The following is a 16,721-nucleotide window of genomic DNA, read 5'->3' on the forward strand; positions in this document are numbered from 1 at the left end:
GAACACGTCGGTGTGTCAGTCGGTGGGGTGAGTCCCCCTTTCCACAATAGAGCTGGTGGGCAGTCACTCCCGCATTGGGGAAAACTGAATGCACGAGTTTCCAGCTCAGAGGGGCAATTGAATCTGTTCCCGTTGTCTCTGCAGTTACACTTTATTCAAGTGGACACTTGAATCTCACAGGTGATTGTCTGATGTTGCATTCATATGAAATGCATGCAGTGTTTCTCACCACTGGTTTCAGTGCTATTCTTTTGTTCAGAGGTCGATGATATTCACTGAATATGGTGACTGTCAGTTCTTGAAGCAATGTTGCTGGTTGTCTGTCAGAACTCAGCTTGTTTTGCTGTAGATTGTTTTCTCTTCCGGTATTTATTCAATTCTCTTTTGAAAGCCAGAATTGTATCTTCCTTCACCCGCACTCAGTGCATTCCAGACCTAAACCACTCCCTGCACTTTTTTAAAAAAAAAGACCAGAACTAAGCACAACACTTAAAGATACGATCTGACCAGAATCTCTGCAGTTTGATTGTGAATCGCCTGACTTGTATTCTACTGTTCCGGTTATTTAATTCAAGGTTCTATTAGCTTTGTTGATTGTTGCTCTGCATAGGCTGGATGTGCTGAACAACTTCCAGATTGCTCTCAATTGAGATGTGATAGGTGGAATGGGAGGAGACTCATGGAGTTTAACCACCAGCACAGACTGAATTTCTATTCTGTATATTGTGTGTTACTTATTCATTGCAATAATGTATGCATTGCTCACCTTTCCTTCCTCTTTTTGTCTTGTCCTTTTCACAGTCAAATTTAATCTGCCATTTTACGCTTATCCCTCATCTCTTTCTTTAGTAGTGTTAAGGTGGCTTTCTTTGAATGCATGCCCTTTTTTTACCTATTTGCATTGAGCTTCTCAATCCAGGTCATCAATGTGTAATAGAAACTTGGGTTTCTTTACACCTAATGAGGCTTCCTCATAGATGAGACGAAGAACAAATAACGTATTATTTCCATGGCAAATATGGAACGGGGATCAGCTCATGTTGTGCCATATCTCAGCTGCAGATAGTAAAAGCTGGGCTTTTGAAGTACAAATCAGATCATAACTGAAGGACAGTTGTGTGCCTTTATTGCTCCTGATTATATTCCAGCGAAGGAGCGGACGGAAGAGCCATCCAATGGATGAAACATCTGATTTCTGTGGTTCTGACTGCCTGTACCAAACTGAAAGCAAGTCCTTCAGAACAAAAATCTTTAATATAAGATCAGAGTCATAGTCTTCCACAGCAAGTGGAAATGAACTGGAACGTGCTGCCTGTGAGGATGGTAAAATCAGAAACAATCAATGATTTGAAAAGGAAATTGGATGGGCTTATCCATCAAGGCATTAACTACATTTAAAATAACTCTCAAGCAACTGAAAAGGGACTGTGTCAACGTGGATATAGAATTGGCTGAGTGACAGGAAGCAGAGACTAATGGATTTTTTTAGGTTGGAGGAAGGTTTGTAATGGAGTTCCCCAAGTGTCGATATTGGGACCCTTCCTTTTTCTGATTGATATAAATGATCCTTGATGTACAGCGAACAATTTCAAAATGTGCCGCTGATACAAAACTTGGAAGCATTGTGAACTTTGAGGAGGAAGCTGTAGAACTTCAAAGGACGTGGACAAGTTTGTGGAATGGGTGGTAAATTGTTGGCAGATGAAGTTCAATGCAGAGAAATATGAAGTGATTCCTTTTGGTAGGAAGAACATGGAGAGTACAGGAGCGGAGGAACCTGGGTGTATATCTGCGTAAGTCATTAAAGGTGGCTGGACAGGTTGAGAGAGCAGTTAAAGCATGCCATAGCCTAGGCTTTATGAATAGCGGCATAGAATACAAGAACAAGGAGGTTATGCTGAACTTGTATAAGACACTAATTAGACCCCAGCTGGAATATTGTGTGCACTGTTGGGTGCAACATTTTAAGAAGGATGTGAAGATCTTGGAGAGAGTGTAGAAGAGGTTGACAATAATTGTTCCAGGGGTGGGTACATTCAGTTCTGAAGGTTGGGATACTCTTCCTTGAAGGAAAACAGGCTGAGATGAGATTTGATCAAAGTATTCAAAATCACAAGAGGCCTGTTTAGGAAACTGTCTCTAATGACAGAAGGATCAAAAACCAGGGTGCATAGATTTAAGGTAATTGGTAAAAGAAGCAAAAGCAGTATGAGGAAAACAATTTTTCACACAGCAATTGGTTAGGGTCTGGAATGCCCTGCCTGAGAGTGTGGTGGAGGCAGGTTCAATCAAGGCATTCAAGAGGGAATTAAATGAGTATTTGAAAATAAAAAGGTTTTGGGGAGAAGGTAGGAGAATATCGCTTGGTGAAATGCTCATTCGGAGAGCCAGTGCAGACACAATGGGCTGAATGGCCTCCTGCACTGAAACAATTCTGTGATTCTGATCACAGGATGCCACTTTCAATTAGTTATTTTTGACTTAGGCAGGAAAGTGGTACCCTTCACCTCAATGCTTCCAGGAGGATCAAAGGATCCAGAGAGCTGGGGAAATGGAAATCCACTAAGGATGCGGCAGGTACAATTGAAGAAGCACTTGCAATGCCTCTAATGGATTGCTAGAATCTGTCACCAAGACCTTCGGCGATTCTTTTGATTGAGAAAATTGATCGGAAGATACGCTTTACATTTTACTGCTGGAATCTGAAACAAAAAATGCTGGAAAATCTCAGCAGGTCTGACAGCATCTTTCATAGAATCTCTATAGTGCAGAAGGCAGCCATTCGGCCCATCGAGCCTACACCTACAACAATCCCACTAAGGCCCTATCCCTGTAAACCTACGTATTTACTCTGCCAACCCTCCTGACACTAAGGGTCAATTAACCATGGCCAATCCACCTAGTCCACACACCTTTTGACTGAGAGAGGAAACCGGAGCACCTGAAGGAAATGTACGCAGACACGGGGAGAATGTGCAAACTCCACACACTCAGTTACCTGAGGCCAGAATTGAACCCGGGTTCCTGGTGCTGTGAGGCAGCAGCGCTAACCAATGTGCCACCCTCTTGGGTGGAAGCACTCATTGGTGAGAAGATCTTGGGTCTGAGTTTTTGTCATTCAGAAACATTGGAAAGAATCTTTGTGCATTGCTACCGTGACCATAGGCATAACAAAACTAGGAAATGATTGATAGGTCTGAAAGACCGCGAATGAAAATATTCTAAAGGTATTGTGTTCAGTAGCTCAAGTTCAGATGATGAATTGTCAAAGAATTTATATTACAGAATTTTCTCAGGTTAAGCAATACTTCAGATTGCCCCTGTTAGAAATTGACCGCAAGTTCTAGTTTGGAACAACTGCTTTATAGGTAAATAAGAACTAATAGGTGATTAGTAATTACCTGACTGTGGATTCAGTCTCAGCATTGGAATTGATGACTATATATATCTCATTACTCAATGTCTGATTTTCTTTTCCTTCACCTTTGCCATCAGTGTGGGTATTTTTTTCCCGAAATTCAGTTGACAGGAAGAAAATAGTACCGAGCAAGTTTTTCTATCAAAGCAGAGTCCCAATGCTAAATGTTGCTGGCAGCTGTTGACATGGCTTGGATAAGATGAGGGTTGATAAAGGTGCAAGACCAGTGCTGGACTGATTTGATTGCAAGTTCAAATTGCACCTTAGGTGCTAATACTGCTGACAAAGATTTGATGGTCGATTTGGTCACTTGAGTTATTTGAGGGACCAGGCCTTTGACAAGGTGTACCGCATGGTATGTTGTTGCACAAGGTTAAATCTCAAGGGATCCAGGGTGAGGTAGCTAAATGGATACAAAACTGGCTTGATGACAGAATAAGAAGTCTCACAACACCAGGTTTATTTGGTAGCAAACGCCACTAGCTTTTGGAGCGCTGCTCCTTCGTCAGGTGAGTGGGAGATCTGTTCATAAACAGGGCACCTACGGGCACAAACGCATTCAGCCTTTGATCTTCGGGTAAGCGTTCTCCAAGGCGGCCTTCACGACACACAGCGCAGAGACTGATAGCCAAGTTCCGCACACATGAGGACGGCCTCAACCGGGATCTTGGGTTCATGTCACACTATCTGTAACCCCCACGACTTGCCAGGACTTCCAAAGTCTCACTAACTGTCCTGTCTGGAGACAATACACATCTCTTTAACCTGTGCTTAATGCTCTCTCCACTCACATTGTCTGTACCTTTAAGTCTTGATTAGCTGTAAAGACTCGCATTCCAATCATTATTCTGTAAATTGAGTTTGTGTCTTTATGTGCCCTGTTTGTGAACAGATCTCCCACTCACCTGATGAAGGAGCAGCGCTCCGAAAGCTAGTGGCGTTTGCTACCAAATAAACATGTTGGACTTTAACCTGGTGTTGTGAGACTTCTTACTGTCTTTACCCTAGTCCAATGCCGGCATCTCCACATCTTGATGACTGACAGAAGCCAGAGGGTGATTGTAGAGGGTTGTTTTTCAAACTGGAGACCTGTGACCAGCGGTGTGCTTCAGGGATCAGTGCTGGGTCCACTGTTATTTGTCATTTATATTAATGATTTGGATGAGAATTTAGGAGGCATGGTTAGTAAGTTTGCAGATGACACCAAGATTGGTGGCATAGTGGACAGTGAAGGTTATCTCCGATTGCAACGGGATCTTGATCAATTGGGCCAGTGGGCTGGCGAATGGCAGATGGAGTTTAATTTAGATAAATGCGAGGTGATGCATTTTGCTAGATTGAATCAGAGCAGGACTTACTCAGTTAACGGTAGGGCGTTGGGGAGAGTTCCAGAACACAGAGATCTCAGGTTACAGGTTCATAGCTCTTTGGAAGTGGACTCACAGGTGGACAGAGTGGTGAAGAAGGCATTCAGCATGCTTGGTTTCATTGGTCAGAACATTGAATACAGGAGTTGGGGTGTCTTGTTAAAGTTGTACAAGACATTGGTAAGGCCACACTTGGAATACTGTGTACAGTTCTGGTCACCCTATTATAGAAAGGATATTTATTAAACTAGAAAGAGTGCAGAAGAGATTTACTAGGATGCTACCAGGGCTTGATGGTTTGAGTTATAAGGAGAGGCTGGATAGACTGGGACTTTTTTCTCTGGAGCGTAGGAGGCTGAGGGTTGATCTTATAGAGGTCTATAAAATAATGAGGGGCATAGATCAGCTAGATAGTCAATATCTTTTCCCAAAGATAGGGGAGTCTAAAACTAGAGGGCATAGGTTTAAGGGGAGAGATACAAAAGCGTCCAGAGGGGCAATTTTTTCATACAGAGGGTGGCGAGTGTCTGGAACAAGCTGCCAGAGGTAGTTGGAGAAGTGGGTGCAATTTTGTCTTTTAAAAAGCGTTTAGACAGTTACCTGGGTGAGATATGGGCCAAATGCGGGCAATTAGGACTCGCTTCGGGTTTTTTTAAAAAAAAGGCGGCATGGACAAGTTGGGCCGAAGGGCCTGTTTCCATGCTGTAAACCTCTGACTCTATGACTGACAACATGCGTGTCCCTTGAGGATGGCTTCTCATTTCTTTGGCCAGTTGAACAGGATCAGTTTGAACTTGCCACAACATGCTTCAAGGAGAGGTGACTTGCAACATTTATGTTGCTTTTACATTGAGAGTGCTGTCACTTCAGATAGTAGTGGTCTGCTGTGAACGGAACTTACCAGTATAAATATGACCTGATTCAACAATGACCACCTCTTGGGGCTCTATGCTGGCTGGTTCATTGCTTCATGTTCATGAACAGGACATGCTCAGCATCAAATTCCCAGTGGGACTGCTGCTTGCTGTTCATGATGCAATGTTCCTCCTGAACAGATCTTTGGACACACGCAGAGATCAAAATAAAGAAGGAGAAAGGCATGTGTTGCTTTGGCATCAGTGCTTGTACCTGCTCTTGCTAAGCTTAAAAAGTAAAAGTTGCCTAAGAGAGGCTGTCTGCTTCAATAAAGCTTAACTAGATTTCTAGTGTTCTTCAATTCCTGTGATCATCTTGCTGTTGCTGTGGTCTCTCCCAATGCTCTACCTCCAAAATGCGAGATGACAGTTGTATTAACATAACTAAAGCAAAAGGCTGCTTTTGAAATAATAGCAGCAAGAATACCCTGAAGGAAAAACAATCTGAAAGCTGTTCCAAAGCACTGATATTTTGCATGGCAAGGGGAGCAGTCATTTGGATAATGCCCTAATGTTTTGACAACCTAAGATAACTTTATGATTTTTTTAAGGACACTGCCCTTGTTTCTGAGAATACTGTGAATCAGAGAATGAAGAACACCTGCATGGATTTAATTGAAAAACTGTTTCGGGCGCATTGTAAAAATCTGAAACAGTTGACAAATGTAAATACGTTCTGAATAAACATGCATGAGTTACCATTGATTTCTGAGGAATATTGCATTGTTTATTACAGGAGATTATCGCTTAGTGAACTGTGAATGGGTTCCAATGCAGTGTAAAAATCATAGTTAATAACTCATCATTAAATCCGAGCGAGTGCAGAAAAATATGTTTATATAATAGCACTAATCAACAAGCTCACGATGCTGCAAATGTAATGGGGTAGACGATAGAGCGAAGGTTGAGTGAGGCAGTCCACCTCCTTTTGACTGGGAGACATCCGTTACTTGCGTAACAAACTGAGCGTGAAGCTATCATTTTTTTCCAGGACATATATTGTGATTTGTCTTTGCTGCTGTATATTTTCCTCATCGCTGCCCATCAAATACCTCACACTGTGGAAGAAAATCATTTCTTTAAATAATAAAAATGTTGATAGCCTGTTCAAAGATTTATATATAGCAGTTGGCTGTCTGAATGGGTGGTAGAGGCAGAAATCTCAATACATTTTAAAATGTAGTAGACTGTGCAACAAGGCTCGGGACTAAGTGGGATTAGGTTGGACAGCCCCTTTTTGGCTGGCACAAACACGATGGGCCGAATGTTGTGTATATTTCTATACACGATGGGCCGAATAAACTCCTGGTATCTTTCTATAATTCTATTAACAAAAATATACACACAGCTCTGGTTAACAAATTTAAAATGGAAATCTGAAAGTGGGGCAAAGTTATGTCGAGCGTCATCTGAAGTCAGCAGAGAAGGGCAAAAACTCGGGAGAGTGACCAAAGACTGCACGCACGTAGTATATTATCAGGGAATATAGGTGTTCAGTCCTCCACCTGTACAATGGTTAAAGTCTAGGTGAGCAGCTTAGCTTACCTGTAAATATGGGATTCAAACACAAGTCCAGCCAGTAAAATAAAAGCAAGTTACAGCGGGTGCTGGAATCTGAAACATATACAGAAAATGCTGAAAAAACTCAGATTTGGCAGCAACTGTGGACAGAGAAACAGAGTTAAAGTATTGAGTCCGTATGACTCTTCAGAACTTTGAGGAAGAATCATACAGACTCAAAACTTTAACTCTATTTCCTCTCACCACAGATGGTGCCAGACTGGAGTATTTCCAGCACCTTCTGTTTTTGTTTCATAAGCCAGACACACTGAATGAGCATAATATCCAATTTGGGGAGCACAATAAATACTTTTTGGAAAAATACATATACTGTAAGTATCAAGTGTAACGTAATTGAGTATTTAATTGCATTAGGTGATGAGCATTAATGGGTAATTCACTTGGAGCACACTGGAACCGATTGTTGGGTAGGATGTTCATGTTGGAAGTGTTGTCTTTGTAAATAAAAGCTTAGGTTCCACTTCTGTCTGTCTTCCTCTAGCTATCTGGAACAGGAGAGAACCAAGCCTCCATGACTGAAGAGCAAAGGAGTTGTTCTTGAAATGTTGCTTTGGGTCTTTTAAATTACAGAATTGAAAGGCTACAAAGCAAATGTTACACATTACTGTTAGAATTTTGGAAAGTAGAATTAAATAATCCATGGATGCACTAACTGCAAAACTCAGCTTAGTTTATGGGCTACTGGCACTGAAAATTTATCTTCTTGGAAATGTGTGTGTGGAACAGATAGTTATTTGACTTGAGTTCTTAATGTTGTCTTGTTTCCAGTTGAAATCATTGGACAGCATTGTCATGCTAATGATAACATCTGTTCTCATTCAGATAATGGTGTTGTCATGTTGTAGGAGAATCCTAAGGCATTCTATTCATACGTTAGGAACAAAAGAGTTGTCAGGGAGAAAATCGGACCTCTCGGACAAAGGAGGGGAATTATGCTTCGAACCCAAGGGAATAGGGGAGATCCTAAATGAATACTTTGCATCGGTATTCACGAAGGAGAGGGGCGTGTTAACCGGGAGTGTCTCGGAGGGAGGTGTTGACCCGTTAGAGAAAATCTCCATTACAAGAGAGGAAGTGTTAGGTTTTTTAGGGAACATTAAAACTGACAAAGCCCCAGGGCCTGATGGCATCTATCCTCGACTGCTCAGGGAGACGAGAGATGAAATTGCTGGGCCTCTGACGGAAATCCTTGTCGCTTCTTTGGACACGGGTGAGGTCCCTGAGGATTGGAGGATAGCGAATGTGGTCCCGTTGTTTAAGAAGGGTAGCAGGGATAACCCAGGAAATTATAGGCCGGTGAGCTTGACGTCTGTGGTAGGGAAGTTGTTGGAGAGGATTCTTGGAGACAGGATGTATGTGCATTTAGAACGGAACAATCTCATTAGTGACAGACAGCATGGTTTTGTAAGAGGGAGGTCGTGCCTTACAAATTTGGTGGAGTTTTTTGAGGAAGTGACAAAAACGGTTGATGAAGGAAGAGCCGTGGATGTCGTCTATATGGATTTCAGTAAGGCATTTGACAAAGTCCCACATGGCAGGTTGGTTAAGAAGGTTAAGGCTCATGGGATACAAAGAGAAGTGGCTAGATGGGTGGAGAACTGGCTTGGCCATAGGAGACAGAGGGTAGTGGTCGAAGGGTCTTTTTCCGGCTGGAAGTCTGTGACCAGTGGTGTTCCGCAGGGCTCTGTACTGGGACCTCTGCTATTTGTGATATATATAAATGATTTGGAAGAAGGTGTAACTGGTGTAATCAGCAAGTTTGCGGATGACACGAAGATGGCTGGACTTGCGGATAGCGAAGAGCATTGTCGGGCAATACAGCAGGATATAGATAGGCTGGAAAATTGGGCGGAGAGGTGGCAGATGGAGTTTAATCCAGATAAATGCGAAGTGATGCATTTTGGAAGAAATAATGTAGGGAGGAGTTATACAATAAATGGCAGAGTCATCAGGAGTATAGAAACACAGAGGGACCTAGGTGTGCAAGTCCACAAATCCTTGAAGGTGGCAATACAGGTGGAGAAGGTGGTGAAGAAGGCATATGGTATGCTTGCCTTTATAGGACGGGGTATAGAGTATAAAAGCTGGAGTCTGATGATGCAGCTGTATAGAACGCTGGTTAGGCCACATTTGGAGTACTGCGTCCAGTTCTGGTCGCCGCACTACCAGAAGGACGTGGAGGCGTTAGAGTGCAGAGAAGGTTTACCAGGATGTTGCCTGGTATGGAGGGTCTTGGCTATGAGGAGAGATTGGGTAGACTGGGGTTGTTCTCCTTGGAAAGACGGAGAATGAGGGGAGATCTAATGGAGGTGTACAAGATTATGAAGGGTATAGATAGGGTGAACAGTGGGAAGCTTTTTCCCAGGTCGGAGGTGACGATCACGAGAGGTCACGGGCTCAAGGTGAGAGGGGCGAAGTATAACTCCGATATCAGAGGGATTTTTTTACACAGAGGGTGGTGGGGGCCTGGAATGCGCTGCCAAGTAGGGTGGTGGAGGCAGGCACGCTGACATCGTTTAAGACTTACCTGGATAGTCACATGAGCAGCCTGGGAATGGAGGGATGCAAACGATTGGTCTAGTTGGACCAAGGAGCGGCACAGGCTTGGAGGGCCGAAGGGCCTGTTTCCTGTGCTGTACTGTTCTTTGTTCTTTGTCCTTTGTTCAACCTGTTACCATTAACACATTAAATCATATAACATAGCACTGAAGGACACCATTCAGCTATGAAATTTCCCTTGATTCTTATGAAGAATAACCCAGTTAGTCCCATTCTCCTGCTGCTTCCCCATGTCCCTGCCAATTTTTAAAACTACGACCATTTATCTAACCTTTCAAATGCTACTGCTAAATCAATATCCACCACACCACCAGGAAATGCGTTCAAAATCCTAACCCACCATTGTGTAAAAAATCCTTTACTCATGTTGCCTCCGGTTCTTTTGATAATTGTCTTAATTCTGTGCACTCTGATTACTGACCCTTCGCTGGAGTCTAAAATACCTACCATTTCCTCAAATGAACATTTAACAAGGCCACAGGAGATTCACTTATGTGAAAAATGATGTTCCAGTTAGTGTGAGATCAGTCAGGTGGGCCGTACTTTTAGGGTTTATTAAACTTTAGTTTTGTGATAATGATTAGGACATTTTATGTGTGGTTTGAAATGTTGTGATGTTAGCTTGAATTATGTTAACTTCAGATAAGGTTCTTCCCTGCTGTAAAAAAAAAAGCAGTAAGGAGTCTAACAACACCAGGTTAAAGTCCAACAGGTTTATTTGGTAGCAAACGCCACTAGCTTTCAGAGCGCTGCTCCTTCGTCAGATGGAGTGGAAATCTACTCTCAAACAGGGCACAGAGACACAAAATCAAGTTACAGAATACTGATTAGAATGCGAATCTCTACAGCCAACCAGGTCTTAAAGATACAGACAATGTGAGTGGAGGGAGCATTAAGCACAGGTTAAAGATATGTGTTGTCTCCAGACTGGACAGCCAGTGAGATTCTGCAAGAATCAGTGCAGAGTCACTGAGCAGAAACTGATAGCCAAGTTCTGCACACATGAGGACGGCCTAAACCGGAATGTTGGCATTATGTCACACTATCAGTAACCCCCACAGCTTGCCTCCTGGACTTGCAGAATCTCACTGGCTGTCCTGTCTGGAGACAATACACATCTCTTTAACCTGTGCTTAATGCTCCCTCCACTCACATTGTCTGTATCTTTAAGACCTGGTTGGCTGTAGAGATTCGCATTCTAATCAGTATTCTGTTGATTTTGTGTCTCTATATGCCCTGTTTGAGAGTAGATTTCCACTCCATCTGACGAAGGAGCAGCGCTCCGAAAGCTAGTGGCGTTTGCTACCAAATAAACCTGTTGGACTTTAACCTGGTGTTGTTAGACTCCTTACTGTGTTTACCCCAGTCCAATGCCAGCATCTCCACATCGTAAAAAAAGCAGACCGACAACAGCACAGTCAATGCTGTTCGCAATTATTCTTGCCTATTCCTTTCTTGCTGTAAACCATTTACAAGTAAACAATTATCTTATTTTCTGCCAACAGATATATTGCACATCATTTATAAATGGAAGTCCAATGCGTTTATTGAAAAGAGGAACTGCATGTTAACATTTTTCATCGAAGAAAGGTACAAGGTATTGTACTTAGTTACTTAATCATCGATTGCATTTCGTACGGCGTCAGTTTACCTTTATATGTCAATGCCTGTTAGTTAATTGTGTCTAACACAAGGTGAGAAGTATCATTCGGTCCATCATAATTAATTCAAAAACATGTCCTCGGGAGCAGTGTGCAAGTACTCTTCTCCAGGCTTATCCTGCGATATCCAACAACATTTCTGTGTCTCTGGGATTTAACAACATTTCTGTGTCTCTGGGATTTTGGGTTGTAAGTTCTTCAGTTCTAATTCACATAAATTGTACAGTATTTCAAATACTCTTACCTGCACATTCTGTGCGAATACCATGTGAATACAAGTTTGTGACGATATGACAGAAAATTGTTGCTTCGTATAACTACAAAACAGCTGGCTATTTGAGCATATGAAAACAATGAAACAAAGCAGACAAGCTGGCTTATCGAGCCTGTCCCACATAGTCATATTACATTTAAGCACCATGACTCCCACATCTCTCTCCCACCAGCAGCTGTGTAATCTCCCAAGAGAGATAAAAAGCCTCTCGGCTAATTCAGCAGAAAAGAATTGTAGATATCACTCCTGTGTTTGCCAACCTACGTTGGCTGTATCTAGCAGAGCCTTGAATTTAAAATAATCACCCTTGATTGCAAGTCCCCCCCACATCTCTGAAACCTCTTTCAGCTCTTCCCCCAGTATTTTTTATTTTTAAAAAAAAAAACTGGTTCTGATCTGATCCCTGTTCCTGATTTTTTTTCTTGCTTCGCCTTACAGGTGGCTGAGCCCAAAACTCTGGAAATCCCTCCTTTAAACCCCCCTCTCCTTTAAAACTCTCCTTAAAACCTACCTCTTTTGTTTTTGGCCATCTGTCCCAACATCTGCTTAATATGGCTCGGTGTCAAAATTTGTTTGATAACACTCCGGTGAAGCGCCTTCAGATGTTTTACTGTGTTAAAGGTACTGTGAAAATGAAAATTATCGGTGGCAATTCCTCTTAGCCTCAATGGCAATTAAAATAAATTTCAGGAGACCACATTGACCGAGAGACATACATCTTTTGTGTGTAGTAATATCAGCCTCAGCAGAGAACTGCCAGCGTCTTCCTTTTGAATGTGTGCAATGCATCTGCATAAGCAAGCCAGTTCTTCCAGCGGTTGATGGCCCTCTGTGAAACAAAACATTTGGCATCTAGGCTAGATCTGTGCTTATGTATTTGTGCATGTTCCTTATTTTTTCCTAGTTTATCTGATACAATTTGCTGTTCATACAGCCACTGTCTGATTCCTCCTTTTGAATTCTTTCTCAAGAGTCTTTATATCTCCCATCATTTGAGCGACCCAGTATTAGACCCAATGTACTAGATCAGGCCTCGCCAAGGTCTTGTACAAGGACTCACCTTTTGTTTTATATGGAACTGTCTTCATAATATGTCCCAGTACTCTTCAGTATGTCCTTGCGGCAATAATCATGAATCCTAAAAGACTCGTGCAGTAAGTATAACACTGCAATCTCTTTCAGATTTCAGTTCAGAGCACTATATGATGTATGAATGCCTGCCATTTCTGTTTGTGATATATATAAATGATTTGGAAGAAGATGTAGCTGGTCTGACCAGTAAGTTTGCGGACGACACAAAGATTGCTAGAGTTGCGGATAGTGATGAACATTGTCAGAGAATACAGCAGGATATAGATAGGCTGGAAAATTGGGCGGAGAAATGGCAGATGGAATTTAATCCAGATAAATGCGAAGTGATGCATTTTGGTAATTTAATGCAGGGGGGAGCTATACAATAAATGGCAGAACCATCAGGAGTATAGACACACAGGGATCTGGGTGTGCAAGTCCACAGATCCTTAAAGGTGGCAGCACAGGTGGAAAAGGTGCTGAATAAGGCATATGACATTGCCTTTATTGGACGGGGCATTGAGTATAAAAGTTGGCATATGATGTTGCAGTTATATAGAACGTTGGTTAGGCCACATTTGGAATACTGCGTCCAGTTCTGGTTGCCACACTACCAGAAGGACGTGGAGGCTTTGGAGAGAGTGCAGAAAAGATTTACCAGGATGTTGCCTGGTATGAAGGGTATTAGCTATGAGGAGAGATTGAGTAAACTAGGGTTGTTCCCCCTGGAAAGACAGAGATTGAGGGGCGACCTAATAGAAGTTTATAAAATTATGAAGGGCATAGATAGGGTGAACAGCTGGAAGCTTTTTCCCAGGTCAGAAATGACGAATAGAAGAGGTCACAAGTTCAAGGTAAGGGGGGCAAGGTTCAATACAGATATGTGAGGAAGGTATTTTACACAGAGGGTGGTGGGGGCCTGGAATGCATTACCAAGCAAGGTGGTTGAGGCAGACACGCTAGGATCATTTAAGACTTATCTAGATAGCCACATGAACAGACTGGGAATAGAGGGATACAAATGGATGGTCTAGTTAGGAACACATGATCGGTGCAGGCTTGGAGGGCCGAAGGGCCTGTTCCTGTGCTGTTTTGTTCTTTGTTCATTGGCCCTATCCATGTGATTATTCAAATCACATTATTTAAGGAAAAGCAACAAATATCTGACAGGCTATGCATTTGAAAAACCTTAAGACAGGTTCCAAATTTGATCAATGATCAGAGCATTGGGCAACTTGGTGGGTTGCAATATATCATCAACTTGGACTGTTATCAGCAACCTATACAAATGAATTGCGTTTAGGAAAATAATTGTTTCTCATAATACACAGGCCAATATAGAATGTCTATTACTCGCCCATCATTAATGTCGTGCTATATCTTCACATGTTTCTTATTCATGGCACCAGTAAAAGCACTACTTTTCCAATGGGGTACAATGGACTTCAGTAAATGTTTAAAAGCAAATGACTGCAGATGCTGGAATCTGAAACCAAAAGAGAAATTGCTGGAAAATCCCAGCTTTCCTCTATCCTTCACGCCTTCTGTTCTCTCTGTGGACTGCCATTAACACCTCTTTGACAAAGGGTCATCTGGACTCGAAATGTCAGTTCTTTTCTCTCCTTACAGATGCTGCCAGACCTGCTGAGATTTTCCAGCATTTTGTCTTTCAGTAAATGTTTATTTAATGCGCACAGCTGGTGTGCAATGCAGATAATGTACAGTTATAAAGTTCAATCCTTGGCTTCTCCCGTGGAATTATAAACCTTTCAGCTCTGGTGGGGGGTTGTTATACTCTTGCCAGATTTTCCTTTGCACTGACGCGAACCGTGCAGTCACAGCCCCTGTAAATCTGCCAGTATGTTTTTTGTCACAGCTGTTTGCACTGATCTTCTCTCTCTTCCTCACAATTCTCCCTTTTGAAGGGGAGTTAATACCTGCATCCAAATTGAAAGCTTGGCTTTTTTTCCGTTCAGACATTTAATCCAGCATAGGCTAATATCAAACCAATATTTTTTTTAAAAAGCATCTCAGCTCTCAAGAGAATCTCCAAGCTGTGCTTGACAACTTCACGGAAGCAAGTCTTGGCATCAATGTCGTGAAGACTCAAGTCCTTTACCAGCCCGCCCCAAAGCAAGATACGGCCTCTCCCTCCATCAAGATCAAAGGAGAAGTGCTCCCAAATGTGGAACGTTTCCTCTACCTGGAAAGCCACACCTAATCTAAGGGTGACATCGATGCAGAGATCCAACATCATATCCAATCCATGAGCGCCACCTTTGGACTCGTAAGGATGAGAATCTTCGATGACCGTGACATTCATGCTGACACCAAGATCTTACTGCACAAGGCAGTCCTCCTAATTCTTCTATACACTCAGAAACTTGGACTACATACAGACGCCACCTCATGGCTCTGGAGAGGTACCATCAACAGGGAAGAGTTAAAAATGTAAAAGATTTTAACCATATAAGGAGGAGAAGACAGAAAAAGAGCAAACGGAAAGGCATGTGATTAGGTGGAAGACAGGAGAGATTAAATGACAAAAGATTTGAGAATGCCAGACCAAAGGCAGTGGGACAAGTAGAGACAAAAGATGTGTCCAGAGGAGGAGTGAATGCCACAATAATGAGCAGCTGCTATCAGAAAGCAAAAACTAGAACCAAAACCTAGAATGAGAAAGGAAACAAATTAGGGGAGGGGAAATTATGGTCTGAAATTGTATAGAGAACTGTAAAGTGCCCAATCCAAAGATGAGGTGCAGAGCCTCAAGACAATGTTGAGCTTCATTGGGACGTTGCAGCGAGCAAGGTGGAGAATTAAAATGATAGGCTACTGGAAGCTTTGGGTCATGCTTATGAACTGAACAAAGCGTTTACCTAATCTGCACTGGTCTCCGCGATTTAAAGCAGAACATATTGTGAACAGCACATATAGTATTAAAAAAAGTACACAAAAATCACTGTCTCACCTGAAAGCCATGTTTGGGCCGACAATAGTGAGGAGAGAGGAGTAATGAAAAGCACAAGTTTTGCATCTCCTGCACTTGAGTGGAAAGGTGCCATGGAAGGGGAGGAGTTGTTGGGGGTGATTTGAGGAGTGAACCTAGAGATTGTGGAGGAAATGGTCCTTTGGGATGCCGGATGCAGAGGGGGAGATGTGTTTGGCGGTGGCATTGCACGGAGCTCACGAAAATGGTGGAGAATGACCTCCTGAACACTGAGGCTGGAGGAGTGGAACACTTTGGTTTTAGTTTTATTTGTTCCTCGTGTTTTAATTTGGGCAACTGCTCATCATTCACATCTCCTCTTGACACCGCTTTTTGTTTCTTCACTTGTTCCATTGCCATTCCCACCGGCCCTGCATTCTCAACTTTTTTTTTGTCATTTCATCTCTCCCGTCTTCCATCCTATCACATGCCTTTCCCTCTTTTTTTCACCTTCTCCCATGTCACATGCTTAAAATCTTTTACATTTCTAACTTTTCTCCATTCTGATGGAACGTTGTCAACCTGAAATGCTCATTTGGTTTCTTTCCCCATTCTGCCTAACCTGCTGGGTTTTTCCAGCAGTTTCACATTTCCAACATCTCCACTATTATAATTTATTTCTATTTGTTTTTCTCTCTGTGTTCTTGACATCGTCGATGGAGATCATGCAAGACAGATTAATGCTCAGTAATCTCTTGAGACCCGGTGTCTCATGCTCATTTACTCACTCATATTAAATTAGCACTGGGTGTTTATTGTAGTGAAAAGACACATGGGATGTTAAACCGGTGAGCACATATTCATGAATTTTCCTTTTGTCATGCTGCTAATTTCAGTTCTGTTTATAATTTAAAATTTGTATATCTCTCTCCACCCCAGAGAACAAT

At 42.4% G+C, this 16,721-nt stretch overlaps 1 protein-coding gene across 4 annotated transcripts in view; it reads left to right on the plus strand.

The window, feature by feature from the left end:
* Positions 1 to 16,721, plus strand: part of nipa2 (NIPA magnesium transporter 2) — a 49,288-nt gene that overhangs the window by 17,578 nt on the left and 14,989 nt on the right. For 2 of the 4 annotated variants that reach the window (XM_078222445.1, XM_078222446.1), the window contains exon 2: positions 11,345 to 11,436. The gene's annotated coding sequence lies outside the window, so the exon portion shown is untranslated. The remainder of the gene's footprint in view (positions 1 to 11,344; positions 11,437 to 16,721) is intronic. The other 2 variants (XM_078222447.1, XM_078222448.1) reach the window with 1 other exon arrangement.

The sequence above is a fragment of the Mustelus asterias genome, chromosome 10 (assembly GCF_964213995.1).
Source record: "Mustelus asterias chromosome 10, sMusAst1.hap1.1, whole genome shotgun sequence".
NCBI lineage: Eukaryota > Metazoa > Chordata > Chondrichthyes > Carcharhiniformes > Triakidae > Mustelus > Mustelus asterias.